At 25.6% G+C, this 24,477-nt stretch overlaps 1 protein-coding gene across 2 annotated transcripts in view; it reads left to right on the top strand.

Annotated features, from left to right (window-relative positions):
• Positions 1 to 24,477, top strand: part of LOC132920315 (rap guanine nucleotide exchange factor 4) — a 197,338-nt gene that overhangs the window by 99,456 nt on the left and 73,405 nt on the right. The window lies entirely within an intron of this gene.

Below are 24,477 nucleotides of genomic sequence, written 5' to 3'. Positions count from 1 at the left end.
TATGAATACAATTTTTTCCAAATTATTTTGAGATAAAAAAAATATCGCGTTCTTTAAATCTCACAAAATTCATAGTTACTGTTTTGTTCTTCTCTTAGTACATACACATCATGTTTTAGAACTATCTTGTAATGGCCTGATCTTAGTAGATTAAATAATTTTCATTAATTCTAGTTCCATTTCTTCCGTTTGGCAATTTTTCCTTTATATCCAATTCGGGGTTTGAATATTCTTCACTTAATTTATTTTGCTCGCCTTCTTATTTTACGAGACTTTTTGTATTGGTTTGGTATTTAATTGCTTTTTTTTAATCTAAGCGCAATTGAGAAGGTTTATTCCGTATGTCTGTGATATTCAGTGTTTGATGAAATATCTCTTTGTATGTTCGGTATGGCTATGCTCGAGAAAAATTATACGAGTATTTACATGGATAAGTGTTGGTTTGAAACACTGTTATAAATATACAATTATACAAAGGTATTTTTACTATTTTGCTTGATAAGAATTGCTATACCTTGTCAATATTGGGTAGTATAATTTTTTGTAGGAGATAGAATAGTGTTCAATTAAGGTTCTTACACTGTTTAAATTTTCTCTACATTAGGTCACTATGAAGTATCTAATGACGTTATATGAGTTAAAATTATATTTTCTCCCGATTTTTAATGGGTTTGTTTATATAATAGCATTCATTTTGAATTTTGAAGGCCTGTAGTAGATGTTTAGTATTGGCTTTTAAACTTTTTATTCTGTTGTATGATATTTTTACTTACAAATAAAATGTCAGGGTTATATCCTTTGTTCATCTACTTCTATTGATATTCAAAAGGAGCTTTGAGCTTGTATACAATTTATTAATCCTTCATTTAGTTCGTTTGCTCCGGACCACTTTTATACTTCTCTAGTTTGTCCCTGTCATCATAAGTTTGGCTATAACTCCAGTTATAATTGTCGCAGATATTTAAATTCCCTATTATTTTGTTAGTCCTTTGGTTTTAAAAATGTTTTGGTTTAATGAACTTAAATGGGGTATTAAGGGATTTGTAAATGGATGAGACTATACAGTATATGTAAGTTCTATTGTTAACATCGCTGTGTTATATTCCTTTATAAAGCCATTTGAGATAAATTTTAGGTTTTATTTTTCAAATATCGCTCTCCCAAATTTTGTATAAGGTCTCCCTACAGTTTTTTCCATTCTGTAGATTTATTGATAAGTGATATTCTCACTCGCTGTGCGTTTCCTACGTATACAGGAAGTCACATAAATTTTGAATGTACATGTCTTGTAATACGTCACTTTTGTTATTTGAAAATCCTTCGATATTGTTTGATACTGGCTTTAGAGTTAGTTCTGACTAGGATCGTTTTTGTTTTATTAACGTACTTAACATATTAGACAACTGTTTACTTTGATAAACTTTGAATCCGTCCAGAGTTGATGTCAATGATATGATATATGTATATTAATGCCGTACACAATTTATACTTATTGTTATATTAATAATATCGTATTATTATACAAAACTGTCTTGAACATAGACGATATAATGTGGGTTTCTCACCAATGTCGTGTAAAATAACTTTATAAAAACCGATGTTAAAGATTATAATCATTACACTTACAATATTTTTAAATTATAAATTATAAATTTAGATAAATAAACATACAATTGTCCATTACTCGAAAATAAAGAAGACACTGTATTATTAGTTTTCAAACTAATATAATTTAACTTTAACTATAAGTGCAATAAAACATACTTTATGATTACAAAATTAATCGTTGTATCTGATAAATTTGGATAAGATGAATTTGGGACATTTATTAAATGTTTTTTTTTTTCAAATTATAACTATACTATTGTATTATTTTAGGTAAATATTTATGGGCCTTATTGAATTTCAAAGAATAAAAATAACCCTTAATCATCAGTTATAACTGTTTTTTGTCCTACACTATTTATAGTTAAGTCACATAGTAATATTATATATAATTTCCATAATAAAAATGTATTATATAAATTCATTCGTGTTTTTATAATTCTAGATTTCCGTCGTAATATTTCCGTCTGCAAATTAAATAATGGTTAATCGTATTTCCGCTCAATAGTTACGACTTAAAGCTTAGTGTTTTATATAACAATCGCACGAAATGCCATATAATTATTATGTCTCTGACGAATATAAATACTTTTGACGATAAAAACGAAAACGCCTCTCCTGTGTCAGGTATAGTAGACTAATATTTACTATCAGAGATTAGGCGACACTTTATGGCAAAGCAGAGGCTTCACTAAAACCTATACACAATACACATACCTACTGGGAAATGTATACTACTCGCGTTTATTTTATGTTTTTGTGTGTAATTTACTTTCAGGGAAAGTTCCAAACCCATAAAGGGTATAGACTAGTTAAGAGAAATAAACTTGAACATAATATAAGTATTTACAATATTGTAAATGCATATTCAGCACACATATTTTGTAGAGTTTAAATCTAAATTATCGTTGTTAAAAGTGTATACTAAAAGACTCAGTAAAATAAATTATAATACGACATATTTTTTAATACGTTCTTGAAGATAATTTCGTAATTTTATGTTAAGTAAGAAAACAATTATTATGATTTTAAATGTTTACAAGTCTTTTCAAATGTCAAAAAAAATATCAAAACATATGACTAAAAATATTTTGACTACCTGCAAAAACTAAATGCGTTTATTCTTTATTCAACAGTCGCGATGTCGCAAAAATATACAATTTAAGTTTTAACACAATTTCACAATGTATAACGCTTAAGAAATTGAAAAACTACAATAATGGATTTCTCGTACATTTTTATTTTGTTTCATAACTTTTGTAATCGCAGCTATTGAATTATGTAGAGAAAATGGAATATATTATATATGAATAAACTATGTCTTACCTTATATATTTTCATACACATAAAAACGCCTGCTAGGTTTAATCATTTACTCATCACAGGTCTAACATAAAAATACGTCCAAAGCTATTTGAATGTTCTATAATTTATATATTGATAATAACTTTTATAATTTTATAGCATATAAATTAAATTTATGAATTTGTTATCGCTTATATTTTATTCCAAAACACGAAAACGATAATATCAATATTTTTACTTCTCTGAATTCGGCGGTATCAAAAAAATATTATAAGCTGTAGGAACATCGCAAATTCCTGACTATGAATTGACTAATAATAATTATTTTAAATAATATATAAATTATATTAAATAGAAAAATGCATTGATGCGGACACGGAGACGGTTTAGATAAATTGTGTTTATAAAATAAATGTGTATAAATATGTATTTCATACACAGTACGTTCAATTATATCGTGGATTTGATATCGGGCGCATAAATATACGTAGGTACAGAACTGCATACGATTATAGACCTCTGTTGTAGACTGTATAGCTATATATTGTAAACACTCTGTCTGTCTATTTCAGTACAGTAGTGGGTACGTGCGAGTCATCATGTCATCGTAACATAAGCATCACGTGCAATTCGACCCGGTGTCAAGTTCCTCGTATTTATCCCGGATGTATTTTGAGCCTTAGTATTTCCTATTGCCCTCCGCACTGGTTCATTATTTCACGAGAGAAATCGTCGTTTGTTATTCTACGACTTCATTATACAACTAGCTTATATATATTATTATTATTATAACGATCAAATCTGAAAAACCGTAACAAATTCGACATTAAAACCGTGTTGGGTCGGTAATTCCAGTGGATGAGGTCGTGGTGGATCAAAATAGAATAAAATTGCATCAGATAATTTTTAATTTTTCTAATAGTCATGAGATGAAATTTGATCATTCAATATAAAATATAATAATATTATATTAAGTACGTAAAAAAATTGCTGTTTAAGTATGGAAGAAGGAGAGAGAAATGAATAATATTTTTTAACAGGTATGTAAGTCACAATGCGTAGTTGCATGTTCTTTGTCTAGTGTTTAACATTAAAATACGTCATTACTAATCATACAATAATCATCCATAGAAAATAAAATGAAAAGTGGAAATTTTGAATAGTTTATAATACGTATTATTATTATTATTATAAGTTATAACAAACGAAAAATAAATTATGTTACAATTTCCTAACATATGACTTAAATTAGTTTATCATCAAGCCATCCGCCCATCGAGACTTCTGAAATGTTTGGTTTAGTGTTAATAATATGTTATTATATTGTCACCGGAAAAATATTAATTACAGAGTTAGTCCGATGTGAGTGGGAGTGTAAGCGTCATTAAAAGTTTTGACACCAATTTCCAGCAAGAACCAACCCATTCGCATTATTTCATCTAATATGGATTACATCTGTTTTATTCGCAATATGCGGCCGCATACTTTGTAATTTGCAATAAAAGATAATTAAAAAAATGTAACAGGAATAATAATATAATTATTACAGAGAAGGTACATTGTACGTAGAAATATGTGATTTTTAATTTACCGCGTATTTTTGGTTTTTAATTTAATTTTTACTGTCCCAATTATTATTATCATAAATAATGAAAATAAATATCCCAAGATTATTTTTTAGTATTCATCAAGTACAGAAATTACATTTAAAAAAATAAAATGTTATACAACAGCTTGTGTAAAAGCAGTTGAATTTAATGTACAATTATCATTATTTTCATTATTTTAACTAAATGTTAATTATTTAACTATACTATTTCTACTTAAATTAATTTACCGTTATACAATTTTTGAATTTTAAACGAACATCTAAATTAAGGTTCTACTTTATAATCTTTATAGTTTTCAGCAAAAATTAATTGAATTTGTTAATTTTGTTATTATTTATTACTTTTAAAATTATAATCAAACTACAAAAAAAAAAATTCACTCAGAAAATTATAATGTTCATTTTATATTAAAAATAAAAATATAAAACAGATCCACTGAACACAATCTGATATAGTTCAAAAATTCTAATTAATATGTTATTTAACCTGTTTTTAATTTTAAATTAAAACTGTAAATGCGTAATACAAATTATTAAAATTTACGAATAATCAATATTGACGAAATTGAATTTATTTTGTGTTATTAACGGAAATTAGATTGATGTGTAAAAGTAAATTATTCGCCAATTTAAAATAATAATTATTGTTCCATCACTACTCTTGGCTCATTTAAATTCTAAATATAATTAATTACAAACAATGCATAATAATAATAATTATATTAATATATTTAATGTTTATATTACATATTAATTATAATTATTTATATTTATATTGTTCACAGTTGATAATTTACACAATCATTTGCATTTATCTATATTGGGATTAAATATAAATAAAAAATTTCTGCTATTTGAAAATCAAAATTTGATCTGTTATTGCACAAAATCTAATAAAAATGAACCAATAAATAGCGTGCCTTTATTGTAAATTTTAAAACATTTCAATTTTACTATCAAAATATAAAAAGTCATTCTTAATCAAAGATAACCGTTTTCATTACTAGTATTAACACGATATGAGAAAGTTCACAGGACCGCATTTAGCGTAATATTTTTTTTTCAATAATATTATTAAGTGCCTCTGCCCACTGTTTACACGGTTTTCAAAAGAAGAGTATTTTAAAGTAAATCGGAGAATCTTTTCCGTAGAATAAATATTCTTTTTCAATGTTTTATCCTTCGATGATACGTTTTTGAATATTTTATTTATGAAAAGGATCGTGACAGCGTAGCGTTCCCAGTAAATTGTATTCAAACAGTGACGCTGGGAAACTTACACATTTTCTAGTTTGATAAAGAGTTTGGCGGGCCGTCTATCAAATATAGAGCCTTTGCGATAATTGAATTTTCCGTATACCGTCTCAATACGTGTGTTGGTGAGAAACAGTGGTCGTGGACCACGGCGTATGATTGTTCGCAACAAAGCGGTCAACTGTGAAACGGCCGGGCCGAGATATTTTTATACTAACAGGTCAACGTCAGTGTTCTGTTTGTGCAACGTAACAGTCCGGTGCGATTGTTTTGGTCAATACAATGTTTATTATGAAATTACTGCAAAGAAAAGCTAGGGCGGCGGCTTAAACTAACGAAATAAATTTCTCGAGTTTTCCAAATTTCAATCCTGTGTTTTTTCATCCTGTTAGCAAAATAAAATCAAACTAACCTGAGAAAATCAATGTGTACAATAATAAAATTATGTCGATTGTTATGATGACTATATTAATATTATGACAAAGTTATCGTTACATAATATGATTGTTTAATACAAATCATTACATGTACATTTATATAGGTACCTACTAAAATCGTATATTAACAACTAAAAATTGAACCGTTCTTATTGTTTACGAGACGTATCTCAGTTAATACATTAAATTATTTTTTCATACGTTTTCAATTACAATAGTATCTAAGCTCAATAATATTATGATATTATGCACGTGCAATTTTGTAACAATTATGTTTTTATTATTTTTTGGCACTTTACGTTATTTTTATTAATACGTTTGTATTTACATTTCATACTTGCGTATTTTAATTATTATTATCAGTTTACTTTTTAGTTTTACGATTAAAAATATTAAATAAATATTTAAAAAAATAAATAAAATAATTCCGTATAAATTTAATTCTTGTTTGTTCTGATACAAAATGTGATTGTTAATACGAATCCATTTTCGAACCAAAGTAATATCCTATTTGTCATGGCGCGGAGGAGACAAAATAGCGTTTTGATTTATATTGTTTTTGTATCTGATTTATATACGGAAATAATTTCAATAACGACTTTATCGATATTAAAAATATGCGTTTCCAGAACAAACATTGATGATGGATGATAATGGCAACACGTCCGTAAAGTATATCTATTTCGAATAGAAATTATAATTTGTTGAGCATTAAAATCAGGGTAGGTGAGATGGGTATTTAAGAGTCAACAAAAATCCGATGAACACTATCCTTCTAAGTGAAACCAAGCAACCATCAGCGAATCTGAAACTGTGTAATGTTACATAATATTCATGTTATTACCAACGGTTTATTTTTATTATGTTTATTTTATTATTAATAATGTTTTAATATGTATGCAAGGCACATATTCATTAAAACCTATATAATATATTTTATCCTAATGATAATTAATTATTTCGCAATGTGAAATGTATTTACTAGTATTATGTCATAATACAATCTGTTCAATTATTTTTTTTAAATGTGTCCCAACTAGTTGGTTATTCGCATGTTACAAACATTAAAAACAACTGAAACATAAAAATAAATAAATATTTTACTAAGGTTTATAATTGTATTCACGAATTTTTATAACTTAAAACGCATTATTTTAATAGATCACGGGATACAAATATCAGTTTAAAATAAATTGAGTCAATATTTTTCTAATATGTTGGTAATGAAATTTAATAATTCCGAGAATTCAAAAAATTCAAATTCAAATTTTTTTAAAGTTTTTTTTTTTTATTTTACTATACAATTTTAAGTTAAATGAGCATTTTAAGTATTACCAATTATTATAGAGAAACTGTATCCATGCCAAAATATAAATATTAGTCAGTGTATTAACTAAATAAGAATATTCCAATGTGTTTCAATATTTTATACTTTTATTGTTGAACTGAGATGGTCTATTACACTTTTATGTGTTTAGTTTTTATGATAGGCACAGTATAATTACAAAATAACAGTTATTCTATGGTATAACCACTTTAAACGCTGAAAAAAGTATCACAGACGTTTAAATATACACCAGTTGTCAATAATAGACTATACGTGTTTTTCGTTATCTGTCATTCAAAATTAATATGCTATTATGGCATCATAAGTGGACTTATTAACACTTATAGTTAACATACATGATAATATTATATTTTACCTTTTTTTTCTCTAATGTAATTTATAGTTTTGCCTGATTATCATTATATATTTAAACGTTTAAACATTTATCAAAATATTATTAAAATCAAATGACAACATATTTTGTTTTATCACTTATATGTAACTATATTAACTGATCATTTATATTTTGATTAACAATTTTAACACCAAAATAAGAAATTCAATAATATAACTTATTAATAGATAGTAATTGATTACCGTGAATTTTTCGATATTTCCGGGTACTTCTGAGTATTTTGAAGATTCTGGCTAAATACAACATTCCCGGAAATTTCCCGACTCTTTACAATATTATATCTTAGTTCAAGTAAAAAAATATTGCCATAGAACAAACGTCTTATTGAAACAGTTCTTATTATATTTACAGCCAACTGAAAGCAATTTAGTTCTAAAATAATATTGTGGTGATCCAATATTTGTAATTTTATTGTATTATCTTGTTTCACTTACTATAACATTATACTTTTTGCCTGTATCTACAATTGAATTTCGGATTTTATGCGAATCAGATATTCAGTTTTTTTTTTTAAATTCAGATTGAGAAACTTATTCGTTCGATAATCATTTTTTTTTTGTTATGTTTTTGTAATATGTAATCACTTTTTTGGGTTGAAACATGAATGCATACGACTTTATTACTATTATACTGGCTGCTGTTTCGATATACTAATATTAATATAGGCCATAGGTCAACATATTATTATAGACTCTAGGGAGGTTATGCATTTATACAAAATGAGAGTGGTAAAATTACTACGGTCCAAAGCCCTTAGAATGGCAAAATAACTTCCGCTCTGGGGCGCCAAAATCATATATACACTGTTAAATAAATTGAAATTGGAAACAGGATTATTTCACATTGAAATATGAATGATTTTATTAATGGACAGGGTTTTAACTATAAACCAACCAAATGAATTATGACATATACGAGTATATACAGTCATTTAAAAAGCTGATTACGATTTGTTATTAAACATTTTATTTTGACTGAAATTATCAAAATATATATGCATACGATGTTGAGAAAAAACGGCTATGATTAATCAATGATAAAAAATTATAAAAAAAAACAAGAATTACACCCATAATTTAAAATTTATAAATTTAACTTAAATACATAATATACATAAATTGAACATGCCAATAATGTGGGTATTTTCAATATTTCATCAATACATACGTACACACGTACAATATATCTGATAGAATGCCGAGAATTTGCCAAACACTCACAAATGCTTTTCAGTAATGGTTAACAATACTTTACGCAGTATATTATACTGACAGACACAATTTCAGTGCACTCAAGTCGACAATTTTACCGTAATTTAATAATTTAATATTAAAAGCAAACTTTGTCATTTCATATGCGGTTGCGCGGTACGCATGCGTAATATAAATTATAATATTAATCTATGAGACTATTAATATTCATGCCATACCAAGAATTTTTTAATTTCTACTTTCACAATGTTATTATTGTTATAATAATTAATTCGTTAATTTGTTTTTATTGTAATATAGCTGATTTTTTTTTCACATTGTACGATTATATTGATATTAAGCAACTGGTTCTTGTCAAATTTTTCTTTTTGGGGTGTACGAAAATGTACGAAATTATAATCTCCAAATGGATACAATCTGTTTGTATCTGTAATTTTATATTCCAAATTGTGGTGTATTTACAACTGAAAAATCTATTACATTATATATTTATATGTATACATATAAACAAATTATAATATGAAATCAAACTTTCTGTTTTTATTGGATACATGAAATATAGATATATTATATGTATTCATTAAACAGATCATCATAATACCGTATTTTTGTCACTTTTATATATTTTTAATATATTGTTTGGTGTAAATATTCAATGAATTATAATATAATTGAGTCAAGTTCTTGCTTATTGGTAAAAACTAAAAGTAATTACACTGTGAACAAATATAGCATATTTTTTTTAAAAATATTGATTGATCTTGAAATTTTATATTCGGTAAATGAATTTCCAAACCTTTAAATATGTCTTTACTTTCACTTGATATTATTATTTATTCTATTTTTTAAATAAAGAGATATAATTTCTGTTTAATATATTATTTTAATTAAAAGTTAGGATTTAAATATCCTATAAACTAACAAAAAATGTTCTTAACAATAAACAAAAATACTCTAAAAATTGCATTTCAACGCAATATGCCTTTAAAATTACCAACATTTTTTATAGGCATGCAACTATGCAAGAGATAGGACAATTACAGTTTAACTTTTGGCATGTTTAACAATTAATCTTAAACAAACAAACAATAATAATAAAAATACAAAACAAAATACCTACTGGAAACAAATGTGATCACGACGTATTTATATCTAACTAGGTAATCTATTAATATAGATTTTTTTGTATTTTATGGGAAAAAATATTTCAAAACTAATATGTTGTCGTAGAATTCGATAAAAATAATTTAAAAAATCGATAACAAGTAGGTGATTGCAATTATTATTTTTAATTTTTTTGAATGGTTAAATTATATAATATTATGATAACAATATGTCTTGAAAATATAATATTTTAATTTACACTAAAACCTTGTACAAAGTATTAATATATGCACCAAAAATTAATAAAATCACATGGTATGTGATTTAGAGTGACAATAAGATAACTAAATATAGAGTTTATAAAAAACGGATAAATTAAAATCATGAATGCACGGGTAAAAATAACAATTATTGGAAATTTTATCGGACATAAACTCCAGAGGTACGATTTTAGAAAAAATATTTAAATACAGTTTCAGTCTTGTTGAAAACTGTGCATAAATTAAAAAAATCTAACATAATCGATCTATTTTTCTATTTTAAAGCTTAATGTGTTAGATTTTGTCGCAAAGAATACTAGTGAGGCAAACCACTCAAACCACTGAAGTGTAATGAATAATTTATATGATATGGCACGTGTATTGATGATTTAAAAAAAAATAAAGTAAGTCATTAATACTTAAAACCATTATTATTTATTACATTGCAGGCAAAGAAACGTCACAATAAATGCATTGCCTAAGGCCTGGAAAACTTAGCAATAAAAAGTTTCAAAATAATTAATATTTCGTAAATAAAAAAGGAGAAACAACGCGAGTAATAAATAACCACCATTGAAAATAAAATGTGAACAAAGTTCACTAACTTTTCTTAATGAATAATAAACAAAAATTAATTTTCATAGCCTTTGATTTATATTTAACAAAATTTGTTTATAATACGATGTAGGAATCTATTTGTACTTAAATAATACCAAGTATACATTCCAATAGATAATTCGACATGACCAACTTTAAGGCGCATGAAACAAAGATAACCTTATTTTATCTTTATCTGTAAAATTAATTTACTGTTTACATAAACTAAAAAACCTAGGCATGTTTCTGGTCTTAGAGCTTTTATAACTTTTATTAAAAACTGAAATATTTTATTCAAAAGAATATTTTTTTTTACCAACTACAGAAGCTCAGATGGATGCGATTATGTAAATTAAAATTACAATTCATTCATTGTGAAATTTTAAATCCTTGATATAGGAGTGTAACCAAATTTTTTGCAAAATATTATGATTGTACCATTCAATATTAATGGAAACGTTAATGGAATCTTTTAATCTCACTGAAAAAATATTACACACATAATATATCCGACGCAGTAGAAAATTCTAAGCAACGATAAACTAGGGAAGCAACAATAGAGACAACTTTGGAAAAGTTATTTGCTAAGTTTTGTATTAAAACAGTTGTATTAATGTGTTGTTAGATAATTTAATCTTTGAAATCAATCATTGATGGTATTCAGTAGGTGATCTAGAAGAATGGGGGATTTTAACTTCCATAAAATATTCAAAGCTTTCCTCCCAAACAAAAAAAAATATAGTATTAACCTTCATCCGCTTTTTACTAGGACGGTAGATTGGCCGTTTTTTTGATATTTTTTGCGCATTTCTTCTCACAACGCTGATAGAACGGTAGATGTATTCTCGAGTGAAACATACCCATAGATTAGCATATAATTTTATATTATTAATTTAATGAATATTTTGTTTTAATTTATGTACTTTAAAAGTATAAACGATTATGTGATAAATATAAATAAAAAATTTCGACCAAAAATAAGCCTACAATGTTGTATACATCAATCCTAGTTATTTCGAACGTTATACTAAAAATAAAATTAATTTAATGACACAAAAACATTGATGGCCAAATTGCCGTTTTAGCGATCGGAAATGTGACTGTAAAAGGTGCAAGTATGTTATGAAGGTTAATGATTTAAATCGAGTTATTTAGTGTTAAAAGATTTTAAAAGTAATTTAAACCTCTACAATGTAATTAAAATCAATCAAATCTTCACATATGTAGATTATATAATTTGTTAGTGTAAAAAGACCAATGCAATTTCATCTACTAGATAAACGTTTTAAATTCAAAATCTGGTCACCAACATTGAGAATTCAAAATAATAATTTTTATTGAAATTCATTTTTTTTATTTAATATTTTAAGTTTAAAAATGTTTGATCTTGTGTATATAATAATAATAATTATAAATTAAGTTTTATTACCCCTACTATGAGTATACAATTTTACGAAACTTGTGTTCTCCAGATAGTTATTAAAAGTTCTTAAGAAATATTTTATTTTGGAAAATATAACAAATAATAAGTAAAATGTATTAATACATTGAATCATATTCTTACTAAATAAGTCAAGTCAATACCGTAGTGTGAAATGTATTAAATACTATAATGTCTATAATATATACGTGTAATATGTGTAATAATTTATTATTAATACATATTGTATTCTGATATAAATTTAAATATAATATAATTTTAAAAATAGTTGATAATTAAATTATACTAAATATAACAACGTATGTTTTATTATTAATAAATAATGGTCTACACTTAATTTTGTAACATTCATACAGATACGCAAATATTTAAGTTCTATAGGTATACTTATATAATAAGACTTAAACCAGTTAAACCATTATAATTGTACGATAAAATATGATTGTTATATTAAAATGTATTATACCTAGTTGTGACTTCATAACTTATAATATATATTAATTCCACAATCGTAAGTAATAATTATATATATATATATATAGACACGGTGTCAAGCCGTCATCCGTGAAATATTGTACGACTTTATTACGGATATTTCGGTGAAACCGATGCAGTGTTATTATTTCGTGAACATAATATACACGAAAATACTTTAACGCCAGTAAAATCGCGTAACCACGTTCGTAGCAGGTATTATATAATGCTTGACTATCTCGTCATAAATTGTTATAAGTAAACCGATTTTACGTGCCAAAATGACAAAATTACCCGTAGAGAACGAAAAGAATTCAAAATATTCTGTTGCTTATGCAGTATTGCGTTTAAGCACAAGACTACGACGTGTCGATTTTTATTTCAAATATTTTTTTAAGTATTATTATTATTATATAATTATTTTGTAATCCAAATACATTACAACCATAAACGTTTAAACTTAGTTTCTATAGGTTATACATTTAAATATTTCAATAAAAATTTCACATTTTCATCATGTTTTTAATATATTATACTGATTTTTAAGAATGTGATATTATACAGGTTAACAAAAACAATAATACATTTGATTTAATTGTTTTCATAGAAGAATGTTGACCATGAAGTTTTCAATATTTATTATGCAGGTTATATTGAAATTATTGTCGTAATAACTATTATTTGTTTATTTTAGTTTTTATATTGAACTATGTTTGTTAAGCTGTATTAGAACAGTTAGAACGAAAACAGGACTAAAATAGTATGAAAATAATCTGATAAATAATGTTAACCATCATAGTAAAAATAATAAAAGAAATAAAAAATGAAATTTAATATTAATATTGAATGTTCCGTGAATGGTAAAGTTGAGAATTGCAATTCGGACAATTGCCAATTCTAAAACAAATCGATTTTACTTTTCTCATCTAAAGTTTAAAATTGCAATATTATGTACCCTCGGGCTTTAATTTTTTGTTGTATACAAATTACCTGTGTACTTTCAGGTTCTCAAAATAATAATAATATAATTATTTATCAAAATACATCTGATAGAAAATGTATAATATTTTTTTTTGGAGAATTAACAAAATAAATTATATTTTATTTAACTAAGTGCTATTTAAACTGAAAATATAACTATTATTTTACATGACAAGATTATATTACTTTATTCTTCTATTGATCTAAAGACATTTTTTAGTCAAGTTATATTATCATACTATTTTTGTAAATGTATTTACTCGTTATAATATATATAAATATGGATAACTATACTATACATTGTAATGGATTACAGTGAATTTAAAAAGTAGCTTTTGGTAAATATACTTTCTGTCATGGACATTTTCTTTTTCAGAAGCTCGTATAAACGGTTTTACATGAAAAACTAGGGTTTTCATCAAATATAAGCAGTATATAAGTAGAATATCGCTATAAAAATCTGACTTAAGTCTGAATTTAGAAAGCGACAAATTGACATTATTTTTGTAGAGTTGTCTGAATTCATATTTATTTATGATTACATCTGCAAACAATCATTGTGAGACAATACACTTTTGTAAAAAGAAAAACGTTGATTAAAATTGTTTTATGTACATATTGTAAAAACCACCCATTTTTTTCTTATTATTTTTTTCGTAATCTATAAATTTTAAACCAAGACTTATGTTCCTATCATTTGATTGTTTTTAAAACAGAATATTGATTCACTTGAGTCCTAATCAACAGTGAAAAATAAATCTATTAATTTATTTTATTTTATTTTTTTTTACTTTTACATCTGTCTTTTTTGGATCGTAAATTATTATTTATGCGGTAAAAAAAAATAATAAAATAAAAATAACCAGTAAAGGAAATTGTGGTTCAGATTATTTCAATGTAAAAGTGATTTATTTGACCGTCGTGTTTAATTATTTTCACAACCTCCCGTGGGGAGTCGCAAAATAAATATGTCTGATAATAATTCAATAGCTTTTAGGGGGGTCTTTGCCATAAATATGTATATTATGTTCAATATTAAACTAAGGTTTCCACGTACTCTTTTGTGTATTTTTTATTGAGTTTGAATTGTTATTAATCTATTTTGGTCAACTCTCGTGATCGTAAACAATATAAGTTTTCATCGTGATAGTAACTATTGTGCTATTATACTATATTTTACTATACTATACTTGTGTAACATCATTATCAATTTTGAAAATAATTTGAGACAAAAATATGACCTTAATTGTTATTGAAATCAATTTATAACTTTGATCTTGATTGATTGAAATTATAAGTATAAAGAATAATTTTCAGATTGATATTGGTAAGATATAAAACACGAATATTTCAATTGTATATTTCAATACAATTATAAACTTTAAAATTTGATTCCTGTTATTACTTTTCAATAAAATTACACAATTTAAAAAAAAAGTTTTAAGCTTTAAAGTCTCTGTATTATTATTATCATTGGAATTATTTGTTAGTACTTTGTTTAATGATTATTTACAAACATATTATAGATATTATCTGTGAACATTGACATAAGATAATACTATATAAGAACTGACAATTTTTAATTTAATTTTAGACAAAATTGAGCATTTTACCGATCATCGATAATTAGAAAACGAAATAAAATTCTCATTTATGATTAATATTAAAATTGGATAACTTAGCTATATATACATTTTTGTTTATTTTTTTTCTACATTTTTCTGATTATGTTTTCTGTTTTTATAAGTATTTTAATTAAACAAAATACCGTAGTCAATATAATAATAAAAATTATCATGTCAATGAACCGTTATAATGAAGATAATATCAAAATGGTCAATGGGTTTTTAATAGCGATTGTTCTGAAATTTGTTTAAAAACTGTTTTGCTTTCATATTTTTAGACCAGAATTACCAATAAATACATAAACTAAGCTATATAGAATTATAGATATCTATGCATGGTTACAATAATTGTATACTTCCAAAGAAAATATAAAACAAAAATCTTCTATTTCAGATTTTTATATTTAAATAACCACAACATTTTTTTAATAAGTAAATAAGACTCATTTAAATTATCATTCTTTAATCGTACATACATGACGTATTGCTTGTAATACGGTATGCCTATATAAGACATAGATGCGTGCAATGTTACTTTTGAAATATTTTAAATTGTATTGATTACAATATTTAAATACAACAAATATGGTTATTATTTCAAAATAAGCTATATACTAATATATGTAGCCATTTTTAAACACCCCATAAAAATAGTATCTATATTTAATTTAAATATATTTTTATAATATAATTATGATGGCCTGGTATCTTGGATAAACAATATTTAATCAATACATTGTTGACGTGACTCGGTGGTTACATTTTTTCAGTTTTTTCAGTATCTTAACATTTTTTTTAATGATATTTGTTGAATCTTTATAAAATATAAAATTCTGTATTCTGTAAATAAGGCTTGACCAAAGTTTACACGTCATATACTAAAAAATATAACTTCTTTGAGATTTATATACATCAAATATGTACCTACCTATATATAAAAACATAAAAAATATTGTGACTTGTTTCGATTTAAAATTTTAAAATATACTTTTATTTGATATATTTGATATTTATCTTAAACACCTAATTTTGTACATGCAAAAACAAGTATCAGTAATTTGATACTTTTAAAAATATTGTCTATAAGACTGTCAAAACAAGATAAACTTATATGCGTTATTGCTGCTTAGACTAATGTACCCACTAGCTGAGACGTCACAGCAGATATAAAAATAAATCGAAAACACGCATAATATATTATTATAATACAGCACTAACCGATAGCAACATAACACGAACAACAAGCGATATTCCATTTTACTTTATTTTAATCAATAAGTTAGACATTAGATAAACATTATATCCTAGCTGTATTCAGGTCATTTGGACTTAAGTATGTATACAATTCATCCGAATGACAGATAGATTAATCATTAATATTGTTAATTGTATGAAAGGTGTGTTAATATTCTGGATTATAATACGAGGTCACCGCAATGATGTACACCGTTCATCTCTCATCTGTATTCGGCATTTGACAAAAGCTTAGAAATTACTATTATATAATTAAAGATCAAATGTAGATTGAAGATAATTATTGTAAACTAATAATTACATTAATTATATTTGGTTGAACACGAAATTAATTTTGTAAATATATTATTTATCTAACCGTTTATAAATAACTTAATAATATATTATAAATCTATAGTAAAATCGAAGTACTAAAAATGTACCGAAACAATTTATATAAAAATTGTTTTAACTATTATGGCTCCATCAGCCAATGTGCAACAATAATGATAATATAAATATTAACGAATAAAAAATTGTTTTATTTAAACATAATATAATGGTGATCTATAAATAACAAATACGTGCATGGTATGTACTGTATATAGTTTTGAAAAGAAGACCACAATTCACTTGTGTATTTTCGTCCGGAAATTCATCTCTATTCTCAAAAATTTAATATAATATTTCTTTGCGCATCTGAACGTGCAATAAATTATAATGTTTTTTTTATGATAATAAGAATTAAATGTTATTAAATTGTACAACAAATACAATTTTCAATCAATAATGGAAATTTAAAGAAAACAGAAGAAAAGTAAATTGTATCTCAAACATATTGAGACTTCCAATAATATACATATAATTGTTAGAAATACATTTTAATAACCTCAAAAACACGTAAAAAAAATAGTCAATATGAATAATTAAAAAATTATTTTTTAAGATGTAAAAAAAAGTAAAAAAAAATAAAATTTGAATTTTCACGTATATCATTAGTATAAGTGAGTTTTTTTTGTTTTATTTACGATTCAATATATAATTATAATTTTCAATAACCATGCGCCTACAAAAACTTATAATAAAAATAATGAAAATTTAGAATTTTCAAAATAAAATATAAGTAATAATATTCCAAATTATAAAAGCATGAAACACATTTTTATCTTGCTTTTTAGTTAAAATTGTATAGGTACAATTAAAGGAGAAAAAATGCAAGTCATTGATACCTTATCTTTAAGTTATGTGTACAATATTATAGTTAAATTATTATAATTATTCTTACTATATTTTTTTTCAAGCAGTAGTAGGTATTATTCAACTATTTATATTAAATAGTCAATTTAAGCGGTATCCGGCCAAAATAGCGAAACAATTACCGCGAATGTAAAAATCGCGAATTGATAATAGCGAAAATAAAAATAGCGAATTATAAAAAAAAGCGAAAATACATAATAGCGAAAATCAAACATATTTATTACAATAAAAAATGGATAAAAATAGTTTATAAATGAGATTAAATTACATTCATTATAATTATAATATCGTTAAGTTCTAATAATAAGTACTTATAGTAGTAATAATAATAATTTTAAATAAAATAATTATATTCAACTTAATTATAATTATATCTAGGCATTCAGTGACAAATTATATGCTATACCTTTTATGAAGTTCTTATTCTCATTAGTATTATAATTTGTAACTAATGCATGAATTCTTTTATTACAGTCCTTGTACTTTTTTTTTTTCTGTGGTTGTTCTCCAGCATTATACTGCTCTCGTTTTAATTCTTCTATGTTTTGAACTTTCTTAATTCCATCCATGAATTTCCATATATTAGGGTGGCTTGCTCCTAAAGAATATGTATTCTATTACTAAAGATACTAATTGTTAATAAAATAATACGAACCAATAACAGATGTAAATCCTCTGTGCCACCCTTCAACAGCGTTGTTTGTTGTTGGAAGACCATTTTTGGCTGAATAGTGACAATTCCAAATATCAATAGGATGTCTTGGTTGTCGTCGAGTTTTTCGTCTTCCTGTTATTTTTCCTACCCAGTTATCCTCGAAATAATCCAAGAATGGCATTACCAGGTCTTCATTTTCAACATAAAATTGTGTTTCTAAAATTTCTTCGTATGCATTAATAACGTTATCTGGTGGAACATAGGCCAAAGCAGCTAACATACGAATATGAAGAGCAAAGTTAGCATTATTAATATAATTTTCGACTAGACCAACATTTTGAATTTGTCGCCACATACATTTAGAAAAATGAAAAAAACAACCTTGTTGTTCAGCGTGTGGAAAAACAATTTTGAATGCATTGATTGAGGCATGTTCAAAGTCCATTATTACCGATGTAGGATTTAAAGATGGTTTTATTTCTAATAAATATTTAAGAAAACGTGTATATGTTGATTGAGATTTATCGGTTAATAATGCATAAATGGTAGGACTAACTGTTTGGTCACCTTGTTGAATAAGTACATGAATAGTGAATAACTGATAAAAAAGTGAAGGTACCGTTTTAAAAGTCCCATCGACTAACCAGTTAGTTGATTGATCCATTAATTTTAAATTATTTTCGGTCGAAAATATTAAAATTCGATCTTGTGATGCTCCACTGTCAAATATTAAAAATTGTTCTCCTTTTATTGTTTTAGTATACTCATCAGCAATTTTAAGGTCACTCACTGTTTTCGGAATAGGTGGTGCGCATTGGTTACGTGTCCGAACTCTTCGTATAGTGTGTTTTAAATGATGAACTGAAGGAATTGCACCGGCTACTCCAGGTACTATTTGAACAGTACTGATTATATCATGTGGAGTATTTTGTGTATGAACAGCCGCTTCTTTTATCTTATTCACAGCCATTTTGCATTGGATTTTACATGGATCGGGAACATGATTATGTGGGTTTTCCTTAGGTTGACTTTTAATTTCTCCGTTTATCGTAATTATTCTACCTTTACATGAACTTTCTACGCAACGCCAATATATTGTGTTATTTTGTTTTCTATCTTCACGATGCAAAAAGCCACCATACAATAATAAATTCTTATTTTTATTACTTTTTACAAATTCCATTGAAAATAATATTAATATATTTTTTCACTGCACACTTTTTTTTAACGAACAAAAATATTAAGTTAAATAATACAAACTACACTACATTTACGCACTGTCGAACTACAACTGTATTAAATTGTGTCAGCTCAAATATAATATGATTGACAATATTATCTCGGTATATTTCCAATATTAAAATAGTCATAATAGTAACTAAGATAGCACATTGACGATAACCCGATACGTCCGTGGTTACTGGGTAGTGGGTATATATTAATTGCGCCAGAAATTACAGGTAAAAATAAGTTTTATCAAGTATTTAAGTTTTAGTTTTATATGTTTTATAGTATTTGAAAAAGAAATTATAAAAATCTGCAGTTTCGCTATTATGTATAATCGCATTTAATTAAATTCGCTATTTTTATTTTCGCTATTATCAATTCGCGATTTTTACATTAGCGGTTAATTGTTTCGCTATTTTGGCCTAGACCCAATTTAAGCACGTTTTATTAATGAGTAACAACGAAATATTTAAAAAAACAATGTACATCCTACGTACAAAGTTTGTACTACAAACCAAACTTTATGTACTATCTATTCTCAATAGATAAATCATTTCAACCATAATAATACCAATAAATTAATTATAACTACTATGTGTTCCTAACGACCTAAACTATACATTAGTTTCTATAAAAAATATAGGTAATAATTTTAATTAAAGAGGTACTATTTTTTATAAATATGTGCTTGATATAACTCTAAAATGCAAGTTTATGTGTATAATAAATATACTAAAACATATAATATAACATACCTACTATTGGCTCAAAATCATTTGTGTGAACTACGTTTTAATTTTGCTCAATTTGATACATTTTCCACAGAATAATTCATTTATAAAATGCACTTTAAATTGAAATTCATACAAATCATCAGATATATATATCGAATATACATATAGTATATTATAAACCAAAGGCTGATAAATACATTTATTGTGTTTGACATATTAAAATTATCCTACATTGATTTTAATATTATTTTCCTATGTACATTTACACAAGATGACAAGTCTATAAGGCATAAGTACTATGGTTAAAATGTATTCATTTTATGCAGGGAAAATTATTGAACGTGTGAGCATTTCAACCAGTTGTGTCGTTAACATCCTCGCCTCTTCTTTGCGCTTAAAAATGCATAAAATAAGATTCGTGTTTACGCCTGGTTGTATTTATTTATTTATTTATTTATTAAAAATCAAAATTATTTATTATGTGTAAAAAAATTATTTGCGTGAGAATAAATAAAAACATATTATAACACATAAGATAACGTATAAGATTCTACGTAGATGGTCACCTGAAAAATTCAACATCAATCGCATAAAGAAAAAAATGCATGCATACTGCTTTAAATAGCCGCTGAAGGTACTGTTATTTTTAAAACAGATATATTTTGAACTTAATAGATAAATACGTTTTAATCCTCAGCAACTGTCTAAAGGATATTGACCATTCTACAAAATCCCTTTAGCCTCATAGACATAATATCCTTTATAGTAAATAATTCAATAAATACATATAATAAAATAATCTATTTTTATGGATCTTCAACTACAATAAAATAGGTACACGGAAATTAAAAAGAAGACATATAGATATAAAAAAAAAAATTGTAAAAAGATGTACAGAAAAGATAAAAATACAAACGCAATATTATACTGACATGAAAAATATCTGATTACTAAAATGGTCTATATTGTACACAATATGCAAATTAAAATCAAAAACTGAGTGTAATTAAAAAATTATGTATACCTAAGTGGTCTATAAATTTTGAATTACTAAAGTAGAAAATACAAGATTGAATAGTCAATAGCTTGGCTATACAAAGCTAATACATAAATACTTTATGAATAAAAAAGAACCTTTAACAGGTGACCAGAGCAACATTCATAACTCAACTTAGATTAAAAAAAAAAGGTCAATATGTCAACAATATGAGGCACAGAATTATAAATAATAATTTATAGTATCTTGACAGTTTATTACATTCGACGATATTGCTTAATAATTGTACTACCTACTATCGTTATTGTTTCTGATACTTTTAAATGCGATAAAACAAAGATATTTTTATACGTTATCTGTTTTATTTCACGTTGTTTATATTTCCGTCAACAGATACAAAATAATATCTATGTATCCAATAAATCTAAAAAGGGTTCATTTAATTAAGTGCATTTACTAACTAATCACTTGCAAATTCACTTGCTGCTATTAAACTCCATCAAAGTAATAGGACTATAGTGCCTTAATCACCGCGTATTGAACACTTATTTATCTTATTGAGAACTGAGGCCTACTTTTGTCATTATCACTCTCTGGCTAATGAAATCGCTTTGGGTGTAATCGACGTTGCTCTCTATAATTTCTAGTTGGCTATCGACTGCAGTGGCTAGCAGGCGCAGTCGTGTTCGTGTCTAAGTGAGCGAGCGAGAGTTTAAAACCTCAAATGGAATCGGACTAGCGCTATATTCCCTACTCAACCATACATTTTTATCGTTTAAATGTTGCCTTTGAATTATGCCCTTTTATTTTTTTTTTGTTAAACATACATCTACGATATCAACGGCCATTGAGCATTATAGGAAATTAACTGGGCTTAAAAATTAAAATAATAGATAAATTATTATTTTATATTAAATGTCTTGAGGATTTTGAATAATTATACACTGTATTTATGTTAAACGACTGATATACATTTTAAATCATTTCTTTCGATGATTAAATATCTATAACTAATAATGAGCGTAGGTAATATTTATATGCTAACAAAATATGATTTTTTTTTCTGGAGTTACCACGAAATTTATATTATATAGTAATACTATAGACTGTAGGGCATCTTAAAAAGGAAATATATTTGTATACTTTGGTTATGCTAATATAATATTTAAAAATCGTAATGAGAATATAGTATAAAGTATATTATATCCTTTGGTCCTTTGGTGTATTGTTAACAACTTATAGTTATATAATGGAGCATTATGCTCGAACCATATTTTTCATCACGATTCACGTTAATAGGAGGAACAAGATTATTATTTTCCGAAAAAAACCGTTTTTACATTTTCAATCGTTCTATATTTTCTTTTTGCGTAAAATTTTTATTGATAACATTAAATTATTATGAATTGAAGAAAACAATAAATCATATTTTAATATAAATAGCACCAGCAGGTAATAAACGTAAAATATGTTGTCTTGTCGTGGAATATTAGAAAAAAACGATAAGTTATAACATTTACACCGTTTTGTGTGTTATTTTTCTGCATAAAAGATATCAAAATGAAAAACCCGTTTCAATTAATTTCGACCAGCCCATATAATAATATACGAGTACACTATATGAATAACATTAATATGTGTATGTACGCGTAGTTTCAATAACGAGCAGAAAATAACGTTTTGTCACTACAGCGATACTGTAAAACACATGTTTTACATCATGGAAATATTGTCTTCAGGCGTGTGCTTTACTATTATACGTTTCTCCGTACAGTACCTAATTGCTTTACGTTTATACGTAATACGGAAAGACGCCGTTGTATTACAATATTATTGTATTTTCTACTTTTTTCCCGGCATAATATGATTTAAAACTTTTTATAATGTGATACTATATTATTATTAGCATTCAAATTCCTATATATTCTACCTACTTTCAATGTTTTTTTTTTACGCGTTATACGAGTGTTGTAATATAATAATTGCACGTCAATTTATATATATTATGTAATAATATAAATGTTTTTTTTTATTATTATTATTTCTGTGATATACTGGAATTTGTTTTCCGGTTTTCCGTGAAATCGGCCGACCGCCGCAATCGTTCTCGAAAACTTACCAAAGGCCATTACTTTTTATAACTTAAATTCGTTTTTTCATTTTTGGACCTATAAAAAATGTTTATACAGGTCTAAACTGTTTTTGAAGTATTTTGCTATCAATTGTGAACAAATCCTTGTATTTCATAGATTTTATTGTTTCACGAAAATATGCATTGAATTTATTAAGTTTAAAAGGACATTAAGTCCACCGCAATCTTAAAACATTAAAAGTATTTATATACAAAAATTGACAAAAACAGGCGGCAAAGACACTAAAAAAAAATTATATATATATAATATATTCACAATACTATAACTAAGTTTAAATAAATATCAATTCGATATTTAAACTATACCTATTAAAACGTACAATTTTAATCATCTACATGGCATTATTGTTGGGCGTCGGTATTGATAACGCCAACGCGTTGTTCTAAAATATTATATTGTGTTATAATAATAATTAATGTGTGACTCGACCATGTTACCAAAGTCCAAAATCAAAATTTGATCGATTACGCGGAACGGTTGTTTTGTCTTTATTAAATACATCAAGCCAGCCACTTTGGGTCATTATTGTTACTTATTCAATATCAATCAAGCGGACAGGAATTGCCTCTCTCAACT

This window comes from Rhopalosiphum padi, chromosome 2 (genome assembly GCF_020882245.1).
Source record: "Rhopalosiphum padi isolate XX-2018 chromosome 2, ASM2088224v1, whole genome shotgun sequence".
NCBI lineage: Eukaryota > Metazoa > Arthropoda > Insecta > Hemiptera > Aphididae > Rhopalosiphum > Rhopalosiphum padi.
The sequence above is the reverse complement of the archived record's forward strand: the minus strand, read 5'-3'. Positions and strand labels throughout refer to the sequence as shown.